At 39.5% G+C, this 21,172-nt stretch overlaps 1 protein-coding gene across 4 annotated transcripts in view; it reads left to right on the top strand.

Moving 5' to 3' along the window:
* The first annotated feature begins 4,818 nt into the window (after window positions 1-4,818).
* The window catches only part of MTUS1 (microtubule associated scaffold protein 1), a 165,928-nt gene continuing 149,574 nt past the window's right edge, over window positions 4,819-21,172 (top strand). The window contains exon 1 of one of the 4 annotated variants that reach the window (XM_007516286.3): window positions 4,819-5,207. The gene's annotated coding sequence lies outside the window, so the exon portion shown is untranslated. Of the gene's footprint in view, window positions 5,208-5,525; window positions 5,757-5,776; window positions 5,866-21,172 lie in introns of those variants that run through there. The other 3 variants (XM_060183457.1, XM_060183481.1, XM_060183476.1) reach the window with 3 other exon arrangements.

Genomic DNA, 21,172 nt, shown 5'->3' with positions numbered 1-21,172 from the left:
CCCCCCAAAATTTTTTATATTATCTTTATTTATTTATTGGATAGAGACAGCCAGACATTGAGAGGGAAGGGAGTTATAGTGTGGGAGAGAGACATCTGCAGTACTGCTTCATGACTTGCAAAGCCTTCCCCCTGCAGGTGGGGGCATGCTTCTATTCTACTCTACTCTACTCTACTCTACTCTACTCTACCTACCCTACCCTATGCTATCCTATTCGTTAATTCTTGACTCCATTTTTTCTAAAATAAAATTTGGTTGGCATTGGTGAATACCTTCACTCTACATTGTATTATAAAACCTTTGGCATTTTTAAAATATTCATTCATTTGTTAATGAAGATGACAGAAAGAGAGAGAAAAAGAGAGGACTAGAGCATCATGCTAGCACATGGGATGCCAAGAGTTGTATTCAGACCTCATGATTGAGAGTCCAAGGTTTTATCCACTGTGTCACCTCCTGGGCTTTTATTATTTTTAAAAAAATATTTTTATTTATTTTATTTTAATTTTATTTTAATAAATTTTATTTATTTTATTTTAACAGAGGGAAAGATACTAAGAGAAAGAGACCAGAACACTGCTCAGTTCTGGCTTATGGTGGTGCTAGAGATTGAACCTGGGACCTCACGGCCTCAGGCTTGAAAGGCTTTTGCAGAACCATTATGCTGTCCCTCCAGCCATTCTTTTTTTTCATTAAGACATTGTGTTAAGACATTATGAAGAAAAACCATTTATGCTGCTTTGAAGTATTATCAAACATATATTGCTGTCTTTTATTCAGTAGTATTGATCTGAAACATGAGTGAAAAAAATTCTCCTTAAAGTCAATGCCAGGAAGAAATGAGCTTCCCTTGAGAAACTGTATTAGCTCTCTTCAAAAAAACACAGTTTTGTAACTTGTTGGAGCACTTGGCACAAGGAAGTCTAGAGGTTTAATTTGTTTCTTAATGGAATGTTTACTTTTACCTGAATGCTTTTTCTCTTTTTCTTTGGCTCCTATTTTATATTTATAATGTTTGTTCTTGTTGATGTTTTAAATTTACTGTGCTTGTCTTTTAGATTTCATCAAATACTTCATTCATTAAAGCAGTGGTATAAATAGCTATAAACCAGTAGCAAATTAACAAAAGGGATCAAGTTTGATAACAAAATAAATTGAGCTCAAGAAATTCCCATGGAATAACTCACTACTCAATGTACTAAGGTTTCCCTTTTGGGAATTTAGCCTGGAATTCCTTCTTAATTTCTGATTGAATGTGACTTTGGGGAAGTTAGCTTAAAATTTCTACCCTAGGAAGATGCCAATGGGGGGGGGGGGCGGAGCCATGGCACATGCTGTTAAGTGTACATGGTACTATGTATAAGGACCAGGGTTCTAGCTCCCACTCCCCAGGGACACTTTACAAGTGAAGTGAAGCAGGTCTTCAGGTGTCGTTCTCCCTCTCTTATCTTTTCCTCTCCTCTCAATTTATCTCTGCCCTATCAAATAAAATTGGGGGGTCATGGAGAAAAAATGCCCCACTTCATCCCAGCAGTGGATTCATAGTGCTGGCACTGAGCCCTAGCAATAACCCTGGAAAGAAAAAAAAGTCATGTTAATAAAAAAGTCATGTTAATTTGAGGTATTTGCTAACTCATCATTTTTCCACAGTCAAAGCATATTAGGATGTGTGTACTATCATTTTTATTTTTAGATAAACTAGAGAAATAAATTGAAAGCATCTATTGAGCATTTTGCTTTCCACTTCCTCCCAATGAAAACCCTGATCATTTATTTTATCTACAAGTTAAGTTAATAGGCAGAAAACCTTAGTCATTCCTAATGGCAAAACTTCAAGTAGTGAAAAAACCTTCAGTATTGGAATGCATACTACTATTATTTACATGGTTTAAAACAGAAAAAATAATTAGACTTTCTCTGGTTAAAAGTTTCTTTTTGAAACCAGCCATCCAGCTAGCTTTCCTAAGTTCAACAATTTGTGGTGTATACTTTGAAGTACATTTTATATACATATATATGCATGCATATAATTCCTTACAATAGAAAACATCACTGGATCATGTTTTTTGCATTAAAATTTGTGCCTGAAGTATTTTGGAGATTATTTCATGAAAACAGTCTTCACTAAAAAATCTTAACAGGATTTAATTTTAGGGCTTTATAAATTCCTTATTAGTGAACTTTTGCCTTTTCCAATCTTCTGTTACTATAAACAATGCTGAAATAGACAAGCTTATATATGCCTGTCATTTCTCACATGCACAGTGAAACATATTCTTGTACAGACTTACTAAGTCAGTAAAATTTTGTTAGGGACTGTGAATTGTCCTCAAAGTTATTCTAATTTACATTCACGTTTCCAGTGCCTGCCAGTTTGTCCCATACTTTAGCCAACAAACAGTGCTTATCAGACTTTTTATTTTTTGCCAATCTGATAAGTGAAAATTTGTTTTCTGGATATAATTTAAATTTGCATTTTTTTCTAATGGAAAACAAATATATGATAACCATTTTTTTTAATGACAAAGGGCCACAAAGTCATGTGAATTATTATCTGACCTTCAGTATTGTTCCTGGAGTCTGTAGCAGGTCAACACTAGAGTTCAGAGATCAAGAACATGGCAATATGCCCAGAACCAACACGGAAAGAACAGTCAGCAGGTCCCATTTAAAGTCTTGCTTTGATAGGGTCCCTAGTGATGTCCCTAGAAGGTAACGCCTGTTTCTCTGTGGCTGCAAGTAGAAGATAAGTTTCATAGTCTCCAGTGGTTACAAAAGTTGCTTCTAATTACTGAGGAGAGTTTTCTTTCTTCAATCCATCCCACAAAAAATGAAGTAAAACAGGTTCTGTATTTGTATTTATAACCAAGCCACACAATAGAACTGTGGGGTGGGGGTGTGGGTTTGACCAAATCATCTGGGTCACATGAGGGTTATAAAGATGAAATGATATGTTTAACACTAGGAGTATTCTGTTTAAAGAGGAAGTGTGCTTCTAATTAGCATAATTGTCTTATGACTTGCAGAAACAATGTTAATGTTTTTGTTTTTGTTGCTTTTGCATAAGGGAAAATCATTGTCTTATTTCATATTGTCTTTTTCAAATTGCTTTAATAAGTACCCTATTTTCCCCCATTTTTTATTCGTGATTAATAGTGGGTTACAAGATTGTTAAGATTACAGTGTATAATATTACAGTGTTCCATCTTTTCCTAAAGACTTAGATATGTTTGTTACATGTCTCTTTTTGCAACTTGGACTTAAAAGCAAGTGTCAGTTATTATGTAATGGAATAAAAGATTAGGAGTTTTGTCTTCAGAGTTTACACTTGGTTCAGAATTGCTGTGTGAACTTGGACAAATCACTTGACCTTTCTGTTCTTCTATTTCCTCATTTGGAAAAATGGAGGTAATAATCTGACCTGTAAATACCTGGGTCATGTTGAGGAAATAATAGAATACTATACACACGAAAAGGCTTTGTAGCTGTAAATAAACACATTTGTTTATTGGATATAGAAAACCTTATTATATACTATATACAGTATTTCTCTGAAAAAAACTTACTTAAGTTTTTCCCCCAGTTCTAGTCCCCTGTTCCTCACCTGCAGGGAAGTTGAAGCAGGTCTGCAGGTGTCTTTCTCTCCCCCTCTCTATCTTCCCCTCCTCTCTCATTTCTCTCTGTGCTATCCAATAAAATGGAAAAAAAATGGCTACCAGGAGCAGAGGATTCTTTTTTTTAAAAAAAAATATTTATTTTATTTATTCCCTTTTGTTGCCTTTGCTGTTTTTTTTAATTGTTGTAGTTATTATTGTTGTTGTTGTAGATAGGACAGAGAGAAATGGAGAGAGGAGGGGAAGACAGAGAGGGGGAGAGAAAGACAGACACCTGCAGACCTGCTTCACCACTTGTGAAGTGACTCCCCTGCAGGTGGGGAGCCAGGGCTTGAACCGGAATTCTTATGCCAGTCCTTGAGCTTTGCGCCACCTGCGCTTAACCTGCTGCGCTACAGCCCGACTCCCGGAGCAGAGGATTCTTAGTGCAGGCACCGAGCTTCCAGCAATAACCCTGGAGGGAAAAAAAAAGTTTTTCTCCTCCATTTCTTCCTCCTGCCACACCCAAGTAAGTAAATAGTCGAGCTCAGGTAATCCGAAATTTGTTCTCTCCCTCTCCCTCTCCCTCTCCCTCTCTCTCTCTAGCTCAGGTAATCCGAAATTTGCTCTCTCCCTCTCCCTCTCCCTCTCCCTCTCCCTCTCCCTCTCCCTCTCCCTCTCCCTCTCCCTCTCCCTCCCTCCCTTCCCCTCCCCTCCCCTCCTTCCCCTCTTCTCCCTTGATCAGAGTGCTACTCAGCTCTGGTTTATGGTGGTGCAGACTGAGGAGGCAGGAGTTTGAACCTGGGACTTTTGGAGCCTCAGGAATGAGAGTTTCTTTGCATAACTATTATGCTATCTACCCCTGCCCAGTAACCTGAAATTTAATGGTGCACAAACGTTAACAGGATCTTTGGAAACACTTTGTATTTAAAATATGCTGATAGAAGAAACTATTTATGGGCCTAGTAAAAAGTCATGGATGACATTTGTTCAGTTTAGCAGAGTAAGGAGTTAGTGTGGGTAGAGAAAAGTGGATCTGATCTCTTTCCTGCTGAAAGCTCTAGCAGGTGGGATGCTCATTCCTTTAACTCTTGATAGAGATCTGCAAGTAACCCCCTTAGAGGGATGATAATAATACAGACTGGTGTAGGACACTCAACAGAGGCAAATCACAGCTGGCTCCTCACAAGTCACCGCCCATATTAATTCTTCAATCTTCTCACTCCCAGCCCCACCCCGGGCGGCCCTGGCTGCAGGAAACTTAGGGAGCTAGAAACCTCAAATACAGGTGGCAAGAGGGCAGCAGGAGTTCGTTCCTGTGGGCCACCCATGACTGGCGAGGGGGCCCTAGCACGGGGCATCCCAGTGCTCTAGTCTCCCGGAAGAACTGTCTGGGAACGCGTGGTGCCGCCAGGTGCGCAGGAAGCAGCCCGGGGCGCCCAATCGCACGTGGCAACAGGTGTAGTGCGGTCTCGGGGAGACGCCCCGGGCGTGGGGCACGTGGGCACTTAGCCCTGCAGCGCGCGGGGCTTCGGGACTGGGAAGCCCGGGAGCAGGGAGCACAGGGGCGAATCCAGCCCTGTCCGCCAGCCTGCGGAACCCCGCATCCGGAAGGTAAAGGCTGGCTCGTCTTTGAAGTTTCTTGGGGTGCAGTGGTCTCTTTGTCTCCAGCTCCAGGAGCAGGCTCAGGCCGCCTGCAAAAGAGGGTGACTGTGGGTGCCGAGGCAGCTTTTTTTCTTTTTCTTCCTTTGGACAAGTTTCCAGAACTCCAGGCTCTTGCTCCACCCCATGGCTGGCCAGGAGGCGGGGAGGATCCCCCCCTCCCTCCCCCGCCGGATTCCCGGTTCCCGGGAATTTCAGCAGCAGCAGCAGCCGCGCTCGGCGTGTTCAGGTGGCGGTGTGTGTGTGGGGGGGGGGGGCGGGGGAGAGGGCAGAAGGGCGCAGCCAGGTGCAGACGTCGTCCCAGGGCGCTGACTGCACTGCGGCCCCTGGAGCGTGTGTGTGTTTTTGGAGTGGGTGTGCGGCGGGAGGAGGAGGAGCGAGGAGCGAGGAGAAGGGGGGTTGTCTGGAGCGCCTTCGGCCGAGGGTGCAAAGGGCGCCGGCGCGGAGGCTCCTGGTCTCCCGCAGCTCCCCGGCTTGGCGCTCGGCCTGGAGTCGCTGCGGGTAAGTGCGGACGCGGGTCGACTGCTGCGCCCCCCTCAGGCGGGCTGCGGCAGAGCCTTTCTCTCGGGTGACCCTGGAGAGGAGACATTGGAGCGCGCCCCCTCTTAAGGTGCCAGGACTGGCTTTTCGAGAGAGACTCTGGCATTCTAAGTGCTCGGTGCGAAAGTTGTGAGGTGTGGAGGGGGTCCCTGCAGAAGGGACGGTTGCGGAGCTCTGGTTGTCACCTTGACAGTGACCGCAGGGCTTCACCCACGACCTTAAGGCCAGCTGACTGACAAGCTAGTATTCTTCGCCGGAAGCTACATACCAGACATTTGCAGCTCCAGTTTTTTCTCGCGGGGCGGTTAGCCTGGGCGTGTTCTCTGCTTAAGTGATCAGAACGGGTGTGTGTGTGGGGGGGGGGGGGGAGTGGTAGCCTATGGCATTAAGGAGGTTGCTGCAATTCCCTCTAGGTCTTCTCGTCCCTGCCTTTAACTTCCTGAGATCCCTTACTTGTGCTGTTCTAGCTCTTGAGGAAAAAAAAAAAAAAAATCCACTCCTAACTGTGGTCGCCTGATTGACGGCTTTAGCAATTAGTGGAGTGGCGTGTTTACTTCTCAAAAATATTTTTTGTCCTCATCTGTTAAAGACGTAGCTTTTTCTACTATTTGTTTTTCTGTTTTCTAGTTTAATTTTTTCCCCCTTTCAGATTTGGAATGAGTTATTGCAGGGTAGGAGAGATTATTTAACTTGCATGACGTTTCACGTACTGTATTAACTACTTTTTAACTTTTTTGTATTACTTTATTTTATTAGTGATTTAATATTGGTCGACAAGATTGTGGAATAAGAGGCATATAATTCCCACCACCAGAGTTAACCATTCCAAGAAAGGAAATTCTGTGTATTTTGTTTTAAGTAGAAGTCACCAGCCAGCAGTGGTGGTGGGAGGGCAGTGAAAGCATTGATTTTTGCCAGGTGACAGGAGTTCAGTTACCTTTAACTCACTAAATCTGGGAGTGGAGGATGGGTGTGGATGTTTACTGTTGGAGCAGGGAAATGAAAAATGACTTCTGTTTATACAGAGCCTCTGAACATTAAGAAGTATAGATATACCTAGATACAGTGTATGGTTAGTCCTCAAAAAATTGCTCAGTTGGAATTGTAATTCTTCTGTAGACAAGCTTTTTTTCAGGATGATTACAGAGGGGTGATAAAATTGAAACATTGCTCTATTTGTATAGTGCTGTGTAATGTTTGAAATGCTTTTCATATTTTCCAAGATTTTTTCCTTAAGTACAATACTGCATGAAGTTATACAAAGAACTGATTCAAACTGCTTATTTTTTAAAAGAAATACCTTAATAGTGAGATTTATTTGAAAAAATACTTAATTATTTAACTTGTACCAATTTTTTTTACCTAGTTTAAGAATCGGTGATAGTATATGGAAAAGACATACTATCAGCATCCTTTAATTATTAGAACAGAATTGAAGTATTTCATATGCTTATAAGGTTCCAGACTTTTTTGGTATTGAGAATGATCTAATCACTTAAGAAGCATATCATACAAATATCTTTTTTTTTAATGCCTATTAGATTTCAAAAGTAACACATGCTTGCTATATAAAATTGGGTAGATTCATCAGAAAAATGTAAAGGTTTATTCTGCTATCCAAAGATAATTGCAATATACATTTTGTTTATATTTTTACAGATATGTAGTTTATATATACTTTTGTATGCTATTTCTCTTACAAATTCTTTTCTTGTGTGAATTTTTAAAAATTTTATTGATTTACAAAATTATAAGGTAACGGGTATAATTCCATATCTTTCCCACCACCAGCATTCTGTGTCCCCATTCTCTCTATTAGAAACTGCAGTAGTTCTCCCAAGATCACAGATTTGGGTTGAATATTGTTTCTATATTTATATATACTTGCCAGTTTTTTTCTGTGGTTCGGCCTTCTCTTCCTTTCTATGTCACACTACTTCAGAGTATCTTCTTCTCTTAAGTCCTCATGGATTGGAGTTCAGAGCCCTCTGGTCATTTTTCGCTAACATTTATCCCTCTGGGAGTATGGTCCAAAATTCTTTATGATGCAGAAAGTGGATGGTCTGGCTTCTATAGTTGTTCCTTTGATAGGGCATGCTGATTTTTTTTTAGTTCATATCAATATACTGTTGCATGCATATTGTCTTTTATTGCCATATGAAAAAATTTCCACATAGGCATTTATTGGTAGTCTTCTATTAATGAGTATATAGTTCACTGTACCTAATAATTTAGTTATATTATAGCTGAACTTTCAGTTTGTTTCCACTTTTGTAAACAATTATGTTGACACAACACTTTATACACTATATTCAAAGCATTTCCTTATAGAGTATGGAGTTCTGGAAGTACAGTTGGTGGTTCAGAGACTCTTGATACAAATAGACCACTTGATTAAAAAAAAATTTTTTTCCCTTTCCTTTATTGGGGCATTGATATTTTACAGTCGACAGTAAATACAATAGTTCGTACATGCATAACATTTCTCTGTTTTCCACATAACAGTACAACCCCCACTAGGTCCTCTGACCTGTACTCTCCCCCCCCCCCCCAGAGTCTTTTACTTTGGTTCAATACACCAACTCCAGTCCAGCTTCTGCTTAGTGTTTCCTTTTTTGATCTTGTCAAAAACAGTTTTACTAGCTCCTACTAGCAGTTTATAAGAATACTTTTGCTGCTGTGTTCCTTCTAATACAAATAATTGTTCTTAAATGGAAAGATAATTCTTTACTTGTATGAGACAGTGGGAGAAAGAGAGCAGAGTACCTACCATTCAAACCTTCAGTGAATGTACATGGTAACATGTGCGTGCAATGGAAGTTTGCCACCACTTGATCTCTAAACAGATTTCAAGCCCTTCAGTGTGTGTGTTTGCATATACTTCTTTGATACCGGAGCTCCTTTATTTGTTCACTAAGGTTAAGTTTGCCTTAGCCTTCAGTTAAGTCCTATATTAAAGAGAAAATGAAAAATGTATTCATTTGAAGATAAATTGTGTTTAAATTTGGCTAATAGGCTCAGATAGGCTTATAATAAAGAATATTTATTAAAATAAATATTTATTTTCTTTCTTACTAATACCATCAGTGGAAGTTTATCACAAATAATATCTTCAAATATTGACAGTTTTTTTTTCATTTTTGTCAGGCATTACATACTTTATTTAGAAAAGTGAATACACGTGTATAGAGATGTACAGGTCATTCTGGCAAAATGGTGAATAGTTGACCAAGTCTGGTTCTTAAAAAAAAATTTTTTTTATTGGGGGATTAGTTCTTCTTCTAGCGTTTGCCCTTCTTCCGTAGCCAGTCAACAGGTCAGGTTGAAAGCTGTCAAGAGCTGCTTGTTGCTGGCTTTGAAAGTGACTGGGATCCATATGGATTCAGTCGGCTAGGAAGGATCGTCAGTTTCCCCAATGAATGGGTACTCACGGGATGCACCACGAGAAGGTAGATCCAATGCATCCCAGGGGGATTAGTGGTTTACAGTAACAGAAAATACTGTAGTTGGTATATATGTGTAACATTTCTCAGTTAACGTTTTTTATTATATTTATTCATTGGAGACAGCAAGAAATTGAGAGGAAGGGAGAGATAGAAAGAGGGAGCCAGAGAGATACCTGCAACACTGCTTCACTGCTTGCAAAGGTTTCCCCCGAAGGTGGGGACTGGGGCCTTGAACCCTGGGTTCTAACACATTGTAATATGTACACTCAACCAGGTGGGCCACCACCGGGCCCTATAGGTCTCTTTAACTTTTTATTTATTTTTTTTTAAAGATTTTGTTTATTAGAAAGATAGGAGAGAGAGAAAGAACCAGACATCACTCTGGTACATGTGCTGCCGGGGATTGAACTCAGGACCTCATGCTTGAGAGCCCAATGTTTTATCCACTGCGCCACCTCCCAGACCATGGTCTCTAACTTTTAAAATTAATTTATGTATTTATGAAAGCACTACTCAACTCTGGCTTATATTGGGTTGGGGGGGAGGGGATTGAACCTGAGACCTATAACCTCAGGCTTGAGATTTTGTTTGCATAACCATTATGCTGTCTCCCCACCTTTAGTTTTTTTATAACACTCTAACCCCCCCCACCTAAGTCCTCCTCCACCATCATGCTCCAAGACCTGAATTCATCCCCCCACTCCCCTCCCCACCCCCCAATTTTGAGTCTTTTACTTTGGTGCAACACACCAAACCTAGTCCAAGTTCTGCTATATTTTCCCATCTGTTCTTATTTTTCAACTTCTGTCTATGACTGGGATCATCCCATACTCATCCTTCTCATTCTGGCTTATCTCACTTAACACGATTCCTTCAAACTCCATCCAAGCTGAGGTGACAAGGTGAATTCACCACTTTTAATAGCTGAATAGTATTCTATTTTGTATATATATATATATATATCAACTTACTCAGCCACTCATCTGTTGTTAGACACCTGGGTTGCTTCCAGGTTTTGGCTATTATAGATTGTGCTGCTATGAACATAGGTAGACACAGATCTTTTTGGAGGGGTGTGTTTGGTTCCTTAGGATATATCCCCAGGAGAGGAATTGCAGGATCAGAGGGTAGGCTTATTTCTAGCTTTCTTTCTTTTTTTTTTATCCCTAGAAATTCTTTTTTTTTTTTTTTTAATTTTGTATTTAAGAAAGGATTAATGAACAAAAACATAAGGTAGGAGGGGTACAACTCCACACAATTCCCACCACCCAATCTCCATAACCCACCCCCTCCCATGATAGCTTTCCCATTCTCTAGCCCTCTGGGAGCATGGACCCAGGGTCACATACACCTCAAGGACATCTTTGATGAATCAAACCCAATTGCAAGGAAGACTAAAGCAGAAACAAACCAATGGGACTACATCAAATTGAAATGCTTCTGCACATCCAAAGAAACTATTAAACAAACAGAGAGACCCCTCACAGAATGGGAGAAGATCTTCACATGCCAGACATCAGACAAGAAATTATTTCTAGCTTTCTGAGAGTCCTCCAGATGGCTCTCCATAGGGGTTGAACCATTTACATTCCCTTTTGCCTCCTTGCCCCACCACCTCTCCAGCATTTGTTGCTGCTACCTTTTCTGATGTATGATGTATTCTCACAGGAGTGAAGTGGTATCTTATTATTGTCTTTATTTGCATTTATCTGACAGTAAGTTGAGCATTTTTTCATATGTCTGTTGGCCCTTTGGATCTCTTCCTTAGTGAATAATATGTTCAAATCCTCTTTCCATTTTGGTCTTTTTTTTTGGGGGGGGGCTGAGTTTGGTAAGCTCTTTATATATTTTGGTTGTTATGTTAGCCTTTTGTCTTATGTATGGCATGTAAAGATAGTCTCCCATTCTGAAATGGGAGGTTTCTTTTGCTGTGCAGAAACTTTTTGATGTAATGTAGTTCCATTGGTTGTTTTCGTCATCTTTGCAGTTGGATTTGCATAACCACTAGGCTGTCTTCCCAGCCTAGTATTTTGTTTTATTTTAATATGAGAGTGAGAGAGAAAGACCAAAACACTGTTCAGAGCTCTGGCTTATGGTGGTGCTGGGGACTGAACCAGGAACCTCAGAGACTCAGGCATAATTTTTTTTTTTTTGCATTGCAATTGGGTTTATATCATTGAAGATGCTATAAAATTTTGTTGGAAAAGACAGCTGCCAGTATTTTCCTCTTTAGTATTTGATAGTTTCTCACCTAACATCCAAGTCTGATCTGTTTGGAATTTACTTTTGTGTCTGGTGAAATGTAGTGGTTCCATTTCATTCTTCTGTATGTTTCAACCCAGTTTTTCTTTTAATTAAAAAAAAAATTTAGGATAAATAGAAATCAAGAGGAAAGGAGGAAATAGAGGGGAAGAGAGACAGAGAGGCACATGCAGCATTGCTGTACCACTTGCAAAGATTTCCCCCCTGCAGGTGGAGACTGGGGCCTCGAACCTGGGTCCTTGTGCATTGTAGCATGTGTGCTCAACCAGGTGCACAACCACTCAGTCCTGGAAACCCAATTTTTCCAACGCCATTTGTTGAAGACACTCTCCTTTCCCCAGTTAATAGTCTGGACTCCTTTGTCAAAAATTAATTACCATAGTGTGGGGGCACAGGTAAGCTTTGGTGCTAGAATATATCTTCCTCTTTCTGTTTTTTTTTTTTTCCTCTCTCTCCTTTCCTGTCTGGTAAAATCAGTGGGGCAGTAAAACCCTCATGTCAAATAAGAAAGGGTGAAAGAAAGAGAGAAAGAAAGGAAGGAAGAAAGGAAGGAAGGGAGTGAGGGAGGAAGCAAGGGAGGAAGAGAAAGAAAGCCATAAATTTACTATATGAGCAAAAGTAAGAAAAATCACACTCTTTACCTTTATTCTAATCCAAAGCTTTTATTTTGAAGTTTTAAATTTAGGGAAAGATATTTTTCAAGTCAATTAAAGTTTCTCCTGTGGAAATATGGAACAGAATACTTTTGAACAATACCTAGCTTGCTCACAATAGTCAAGGAGTAGAAGCAGTCTAAATGCCTATCAACAGACGACTGAATAAAGAAGCAGTGGGGCATAAAGTCACTGGAATATTGTTCTGCAATGTGAAAGAATTATATTGTGTCATTTGGGACAAAATCGATGGAACTTGAAGCAACTATGATTAATGAAGTAATGAAAAGGTTAAAAGACAAGTACTTTATGGTTTCACTCATGTGGAATATGGAGAATTGAAACATATGAACTTTCAAAGAAAAAAAATAGCCAAACTGTCTCTAAAACTTTATGAGAACTATAGCAGTTATTTTTGGAGACAGGGCACAGAACTTTGATGGTTGTTGCAGTGTGAAACAATAGTCCTGTAATCTTAAAACCTTTTAAGTCATTATTAAATCACTAATAAAAATTTTAAATAAATATAATTTTGAATATGCAATAAGATGACCTATAGTTCTTAACTCTCAAACTTACTGAAAACCCTTGTAAGGACATTGCATCTAGGTAATCTAAGTTTACCTGAATTTGCACTAATTTCATGTTTCAGTAGGCTCTGTGTTATACAAAAAAGACAAGCTTTCCTAGTCTTTCATTGTAAACACAGCTAATGGGATAGTAAAGAGAAGATAATAGTAGGAACACATCAGTGGAGCAGGTAGGCACAGGAGGACTTTGAAGGCATTAAATTACTTGATTATCATTCTTTAAATATTTATAATATTGTACCTTGTGAAGTTTTGTTCTAGGTGAATACAAAGAAAATAAAATTAGTGTTTTAAGTTTGGGGGGGGTCAGTTAATCATACTTACCTTGATATTCTACAATTAATAAAATTTCAGGACATTTTGTCTTCAATTGGTATTGAGAAGCAAATTCCTCTGGAAGAGAGTCACACTTATGAGATGAGTAGGAAGATGTATGAAACTGTATTTGTGCATACAGAAGCTTATAGATTAAATAATGTTGGAGGCAGTGTTCATTAAGTCTTGATTATTGGCTATGGACTCATATGTACTTTTTCTGCAATGAAAACTTGGTAATATTTATTGCTGGTATTATTTACATATATACCAATTCTGAAGAAGTCAATATTCCATCACCTTTTTTTCAAATAAAGATTTCATATGATGTATTTAATAGTCTTCAGTGGAAGATGAGTTTATATTTATTTTTGATTGAAACAGCTCCCTTGACCAGCTTTACTGAACAAAAATAGAAGCCAGTATAGCTATAAGTACTCCAAAAGATGTTCACTTGCTTTTTAATTTTTTTTTCTTTTTTGTTTTATTTGATGGAATAGAGAGAAACTGAGAAGGGAGGGGTAGTTAGAGGGAAGAGAGACATCTGTAGTACTGCTTCACCACTCATGAAGCTTCCTCCTTGCAAGTGGGGACTTGGGGTTTGAACCTCTGTCTTTACACATAGTAACGTGTGTGCTCAACTGGGTGTACTACCACCTGGCCCCTCCAAGAGAAGATACTTAAAATGGATTCACTTCCTTCCTCTGACCTTTGTGTCAAGTCAGTTGAATGTGTTTACCAGAATAACTGTCAGTTTAGTCATTTTGTGTTGTGAAGTCTATTAATTTTATTGTACAGTAAACTGCTACCCTATAGTTGTCTCATTCTTAGGCAAACTACAGACTTAAACCGTATTTGCAGATTATTACCTCACCCTATGGACTTTGACATATGTTAGGATTCTGAAAGTCCTACTTCTGGTGATAAAACAGAAAGTACTGGAGGAATGCGAAATGAGTAAAAATGAGTAAACTTTTCTGTTTCCCAGGTAAAATGCACCCATTTTATTAGATCTCTAATTTAGACCCCATATGCAGAACCAAGTCATTGTGCATAGCATATAGTAGGCTTATGCTTTCATTTCAAGAAGTTAAAGATGAGCAATAACCCTTTCTGTTAGAACATAATGTTTGACTTTAATTAGTTGAAAGCTATGAATCCAGCACACGATGGGTCACATGCTATACAAAGTGGAAGGCTGTAGTTAAAAAAAAATTGGCCTCCATTCTCAGAGTCAGAAAAGCTCCAAACCTCATGAAGTGGAGTCTTGGAAATGATATTATTCAAATTACTAGAATATTTTTCCAGATCCCCGACATTATGCTATAGACTGGGAATTTTGACTTGTGCCTGAACAACATTTTAGGATACAGAAAGTTGTCTTGACATTTTTGATTATCTAAGGATTCCTCATCCTTAATTACTGCTACCATTATCTTCCCAACAAAAGGATTAAGAGGTAAGATAATTAAGCAGTTCGATCTGGCGTCTCTTACATTCTCTTGATGATCTTTCTAATATGTTTTTTTTCTAATTGAGAGGGCTAATGCTGTTATTGGCATATGAGTATAATTTCGTTATTCAATATCTTATTACAGTTTGAGGATAGGGCCAGAACTTTTTATTGCTGAAAAATTGTGTGTACACACACACACACACACACACACACACACACACACACACACACACTTTTTGTGGGGGTGAAGATACCAGCCTGGAGTAAATCATCTAGAATATGGATGGCATGGGAATTTGAAACTCTTTCTTTAGTCATAGCTACTACAACATCTTTTAAGCCAGAGGTATTGATTTCATTTTTCCTGGACTTTCTTCATTGTCCTTTCCTTCTCTCCCTGTCTCCCTGCCCTGCCTTCTCTCTCCACTGTGATATACCAAGCAAATGGGAGAGTGAGTCCACTGAGCCTGTGGCCATGTGATCTTCTGAAAGACAGTGTCCTTCAAAGGAGGGTAACCTAGAGTTGGAGGGTGGGAGGTTTCTATTCCCTGTGAATTATAACTCTGCTTTATTATGAAGTGCCATTCTCAAAACCTCTGGCATTTCTGTATGCAAATACATGTACAGAATTAATTCTATTGGTGATAGTTTATGGTGCATTACATTTGTGCAGATAGTCATAAATTGACAATGAATAGAAACCTGGGGCTGGTTCATATGTGTATGTGTGTATAATATAATGTATATTTGTATAATATACAATACATTATATAATAGTTATGTATAATATACATTATATACTACATATATAAAGAATACAGATGAAATTTCAGCCTGGGATTATTCTTGCTCTTATTAAGCTTAATAAAATTTGTGCTTCAAAGCACAAGGATGGGCATAAGAATCCTGGCTCGAAGCCCCGGCTCCCCACCTGCAGGGAAGTTGCTTTACAAGTGGTGAAGCAGGTCTGCAGGTGTCTACCTTTCTCTTTCCCTTCTCTGTCTTCCTCTCCTCTCTCCATTTCTCTGTCCTGTGCAACAACAACAACAATAATAACTATAACAATAAAACAAGGGCAACAAAAAGGACTAAATATTTTTTTAAATTTAGCTGTAATTTAATTTTATAGCATATCATAAAATGAACCAGTTTTACAGATACCATTCCAAGGCCATATATATTGAATAGGAACCAATATTTTTCTAAATTTTTTTTTAAAGATTTTATTTATTTATGAGAAAGATAAGGAGGAGAGAGAAAGAACCAGACATCACCCCGGCACATGTGCTGCCGGGGATCAAACTTGAAATGTTTTTTTCTATGGAAAGTTTGAATCTTTTTTCCTTGTTTTAAGTTTTATAGTCAGGTAATTCATATCTCAGATGGAGCTAATTCTCCTTGGTAGAAATTTAACTAGGAGGTCAGGCTTGCTGTTAGTCAGAATGAAGAATACCCCATAATAACACAGTTCTGGGAGTCCGGCGGTAGCGCAGTGGGTTAAGTACACTTGGCGCAAAGTGTAAGGACCAGCATGAGGATCCCGGTTTGAGACCCCGGCTCCCCACTGCAGGTGAGTCACTTCACAGGTGGTTAAGCAGGTCTGCAGGTGTCTATCTTTCTCTCCCCGTCTTCCCGTCCTCTCTCCATTTCTCTCTGTCCTATCCAACAACGACAGCAGCAACAATAACCACAACAATAAAACAAGGGCAACAAAAAGGAATCAATAAGTATTTTTTAAAAATAAAAGAATAACACAGTTCTACACTTTTTAGTTAGGATTTCTAGTTGTTATTTTTTTCTTTCCCTCCAGGGTTATTGCTGGGCTTGGTGCCTGCACCATGAATCCACCGCTCCTGGAGGCCATTTTTCCCCCTTTTGTTGCCCTTGTTGTTGTAGCCTCGTTGTGGTCATTATTATTACCATCGTTGATGTCGTTCGTTGTTGGACAGGACAGAGAGAAATGGAGAGAGGAGGGGAAGACAGAGAGGGGGAGAGAAAGATAGACACCTGCAGACCTACTTCACTGCCTGTGAAGCGACTCCCCTGCAGGTGGGGAGCCGGGGGCTCGAACCAGGATCCTTACGCCGCTCCCTGCGCTTTGCGCCACGTGCGCTTAACCCACTGCGCCACCTCCCGACTCAGGATTTCTAGTTTTAAAGATTAATAACTATCACCAAGTGACAAGTGACTTTTAATTAACTTACAGTGTTATTACTTGAAAAATAGCTTCCTTTATTTTTCCTTTGTACTGTTCTGCAGCTTAGGCATGTACATACATTTGATTTTTCTGCTTAGGAATTCTTCCAATAGAAAGTCTAACACTGTAATCATTTTCAAGCAAAAGGTATAGGAAGTTGGTTTATTGATAGTTGTGAGAGAAAGTGAAGTACCATCCTCACACAGAATGACATTTTTCAGTTGATCTTGACATGATTGGGATGAAAACTCTTTTTTGATTTTATTTTCAACACACACACACACACACACACACACACACACACACACACACGGGGCAGGGGGAGGCTGAGACCTCCACACACCAGACCACTGCTTAGCTCTAGTTTATGATAGTACTGTTAAACCTGGGACCTCAGAGCCACACTCAGGAAAATCTTTTGCTTAATCATTATGCTATCTCCCCAGCCAAGGATGGAAAATTATTTCATTTTAGTTACATGGTCTTTGAAGAGAAATGGCAACTGCTTTAAAGATTATAAACAAGGAGTTTTTTTCTTTTTTTGTGATTTAATGATGACTGACAAGTTTGTAAGATAACTAGTACAATTCCACACAGTTCCCACCACCAGTGTTCCAGAGTTCTATTCCTGTCCCCTCTGAGATGTTCATTTTTTTTTTTGCTGCCAGGATTATCATTGGGGATCAGTGCCTGTACTATGAATCCACTGCTCCTGAAGGCCATTTTTTCCATTTTTGTTGTTGGAATTGTTGTCATTATTGTATTGTTGTTATTGCTGTTGTTGTTGGACAGGACAGAGAGAAATCAAGAGAGGAGGGGAAGACGGGGAGAAAAACACAGACACCTATAGACCTGCTTCACCTATTGTGAAGCAACCCCTTAGGCAGGTAGGAAGTCAGGGGCTGGAACTGGGATCCTTGCACTGGACCTAGTACTGGACCTAGTGTTTTGTGCCATGTGCAATTAGCCCAGTACATTACCACCTGGCCCCCTAGATGTTTATTTTTAATTGCCACCAGGGTTATTGCTGTGGCTCCTGGTGGTCATTTTTTTTTCCTTTTAAAATCTATTTTATTAGACAAGAGAAATTGAGAGGGGAGAAGTGCGGGGCTAGAGTGGGGGTGCCTCTTCCCCTGTGTGTACTCTCTGGGTTGGAGAGAACTAGACTGGAGCCAGCCTGGGCTGCTACTCACTCAGCAACGTGAGGGAGATGACTCAGGAACCAAACACATGATGAGACAATGCAATATCTTTATTGATCAGAGAGCCATGGCCTTTTAAAAGACAGACCCGGAAGTGGCAAGTCAGAAACGGAAATGGCTAGGAAAGAGGTGGAGAAAGGCAAAATGGAGCTGGAAAGGTAGGAACTTCCTTAGCAACTGTTCCTAGGGTTTTAACTGGTAGGATTAATAATACCCTGCAGGCAGGGAGAATTTTGAGGGTAGAAAGAAGATAGATCAAAGAAATGGAATGGGGGGGGGGAATCTTTCAGGCAAAACTGATTATGTAGATAGGCCATAGTATCAGGAATGCAGGGTGCTTTGTGAGGCTCCTCAATTTCCCGACAGAGAGGGAAGATAGGGAGAGAAAGATACCTGCAGACCTAGTTTATTTAACCTGCTTTACATGAAGTAAAAAGAATGAAAAATATTTATACTAAATCTTTCTTTTTTTAGGTCAATCACATAGTTTTTGATAGTGGTCCTTGACAGGAACTATGTATAAGTGGTGGATTAGTTTTACTTATTTACTTCTATAGGGTTAGCTCTTTCTGTAGTCTTATGTTTTGATTTTTTTTTTTAAATAGCCACCAGGCTATTAAATTAAGCACAACAATATAACCTAGATTAATTTTACAATTATAAATGTTAACAAATACACAACTGTGTATCCAACATAATAAGATACAGATATATTTCATGATCTCAGAAAGTTCCTTTAACTATATGAACAACAGGCTAAGTTGTAGTCATTAGTAAAGTAAGGATAATAGTAGAATTTGTTTTCCAAGATTGTTGACATTGCAACAACAACACAACTAACAGTTCTATGTGAGTTAGCAAGTTTTTAAAAGTTTCATTTAACTTTTTTTTTTCATTTGTATAGCATAGATCTTGGAAATAAGGAGATGCCTTATTTTCCAAGGCCCTTTTCTGAAACCTGGGATTTTTCCAACGCATGTCATTTTCTCTATTTCTAGATACTGTGAATACTGGCATAGACATGTACAGCAGTATCCCTTCTGTAGGTGTTACGTGACTAGGATGACTCAAGTGAAAGAGAAAGGGCTGCTATGATTCTTTTATTACTATCAGATTTTATAGGTGAGGAAAATAGGGCCAAGATTAATTTCGGCTTGCCTAAGGTAGATAAGCCAGCTACTGAGTAAATGTGGGAGCTTTTAATGAGTAACACATGCTGTCTTTGTCTAGACAGCTATGGGTCTTTAACTTATGGAATCACCACTTGGAGAATCTTGTTTCTGTGGAAAGGAGGGTGAAAAATGAGTGTATGTCTGTACTGAGCTTACTGTTTATTGCTGTTTATTTCTTAGGTAAGGTACTGAAATTCTGGAAACATCAGTTTTAGTATTCCTAACCAAGGAGGAGGGACTTGTCTGCCCCACTGGGTGACCCCCTGGGAGGTAGAGTACTGTATGTACTATGGAGTACCCTGTGCTGACATCGTCATTAGTGGTAGATGTGGATGCCTGTTTCTCCTTGCTGATCTTATACACTTTACTGACTGTGGAGAAGTAGAAATTGACAGCATATGTCAGAGAAGGAGGTTCTGTCCCTAGTTTATGAGTATGTACAGCTTTTCTTTCTCTGTCTCCGACACACACACACACACACCCTTTTGACATTGAAAAGCTTCAGAGAGTTTTTAGCTTTTAGGTCATTCTCACCTCATACTTACCAACTTTTTAAATGAAGAGACTTTAAAAAAAAATAATTTCTGTGGTTCGGAGGTACAATGCATGAAGTGTTGAACTCTCAAGCATGAGGTCCTAAGTTCAGCACATGTACCAGAATGATGTCTGTTTCTTTCTCGCTCCTCCTATCCCTCTCATTAATTAATAAATAAAATATTAAAAACTAAGTTCTAGTTTTTCTTAGGAGAATGTATTACCTTGACATACAACAATGAGAGGTCATTTGGGTGAGCTGTTCTAAGACATCCAGAGAACTGTAGTTATGTCTTTCAGCCTAAATGCTGTTTCCTTCTCCTATTTTTTATTGCCACTAGGGTTATCACTGGGGCTCAGTGCCAGCACTATGAATCCACTGCTCCCAGCAGCCTGCACTTCCTCCCTCCCTTCCTCCCTTCTTTTCTTCCTTCTTTCTTCCTTTCTTCCTTCTTTTCTTCCTTCTTTCTTCCTTCTTTTCTTCCTTCCTCCCTCCTTCCCATCCTCCCTCCCTCCCTTTCTTCCTTCCTTCCTTTTTATTTTATTTGATAGGACACTGAGGAGTTGAGAGGCAAAGAGGAGATAGAAAGAGAGAAAGTAAGACACAGTGCAAACCTGCTTCACTGCTCATGAAGGATCCCTGCTGCAGATGGGGAGCAGGGGCTTGAACTCAGGTCCTTACACATGGTAATATGTGTGCTCAACTGGGTGCACCACCATCTCGCCAGCCTGCTTCTCTTGTCTGTTTCTCGTGTTCATAATAAAGACCCGGTCCTACGCAGTGTGTGCAAATCCCAGTTATTATACATAACATCCAATTTAAGGACTTCACTTTGGTCAGTTCAAAGTTTCTGCTGAGGGCTGTTCTTTCTCTCTCAATGACTGTTTTTCTCTCTCTCATACATGCACTTCTGGAATGATATCTGGGTCCTGGAGTAGCTTTATAATATCATAATATCCAGCTATGGGTGAACCTAATTGTTCTTGGTGCTGCCTTCCAGACCTCTTGGTCTCTGCTAAAGCTATTTCTTTTGTTTGATAGCTATAGATTCCTCTAAAGTATGCTAGTTTCTGTTCTGTTCTGGTGCCTTTAGCAGGGTGGCCAGTACATAATGACCTTTTTTGATCTGGCCTACTCCTTTCCTTTTCCATTGATCACCTCATCATGCCCTTTTACATCTATCTCCCTCTTGGATTTTCCTGGAGTCTGGAAGCTGTTCTCCACCTCCAATCTGGTATCCTTCCAAATCTTCCTACTCTATTCTTCCTTTGTGCTATTTACACCTAGCTCAAATGTTCCATATGTGTATCCATGAATCAGAGATGCTTGGTGACAAACTATTTCTCATGATACAGTGAAATGGAAAAAATATAATGAACTAAGGTATTCATGAAGCTGAATTTACACTTAAACTGAAAAAATTATTTCCTTTATTCTGCAATTATATACTTCATTTTTGTGATCAAATGTTTTTTTTTTAATGTTTATAGTAGAAGAAAGTTATTTTGTCCAAAGTATTCTCAGTGACAATGAAAAACTGGCTTCTCCA

The sequence above is a fragment of the Erinaceus europaeus genome, chromosome 2, assembly GCF_950295315.1.
Source record: "Erinaceus europaeus chromosome 2, mEriEur2.1, whole genome shotgun sequence".
NCBI lineage: Eukaryota > Metazoa > Chordata > Mammalia > Eulipotyphla > Erinaceidae > Erinaceus > Erinaceus europaeus.
This window is presented reverse-complemented; position numbering and strand designations above follow the sequence as displayed.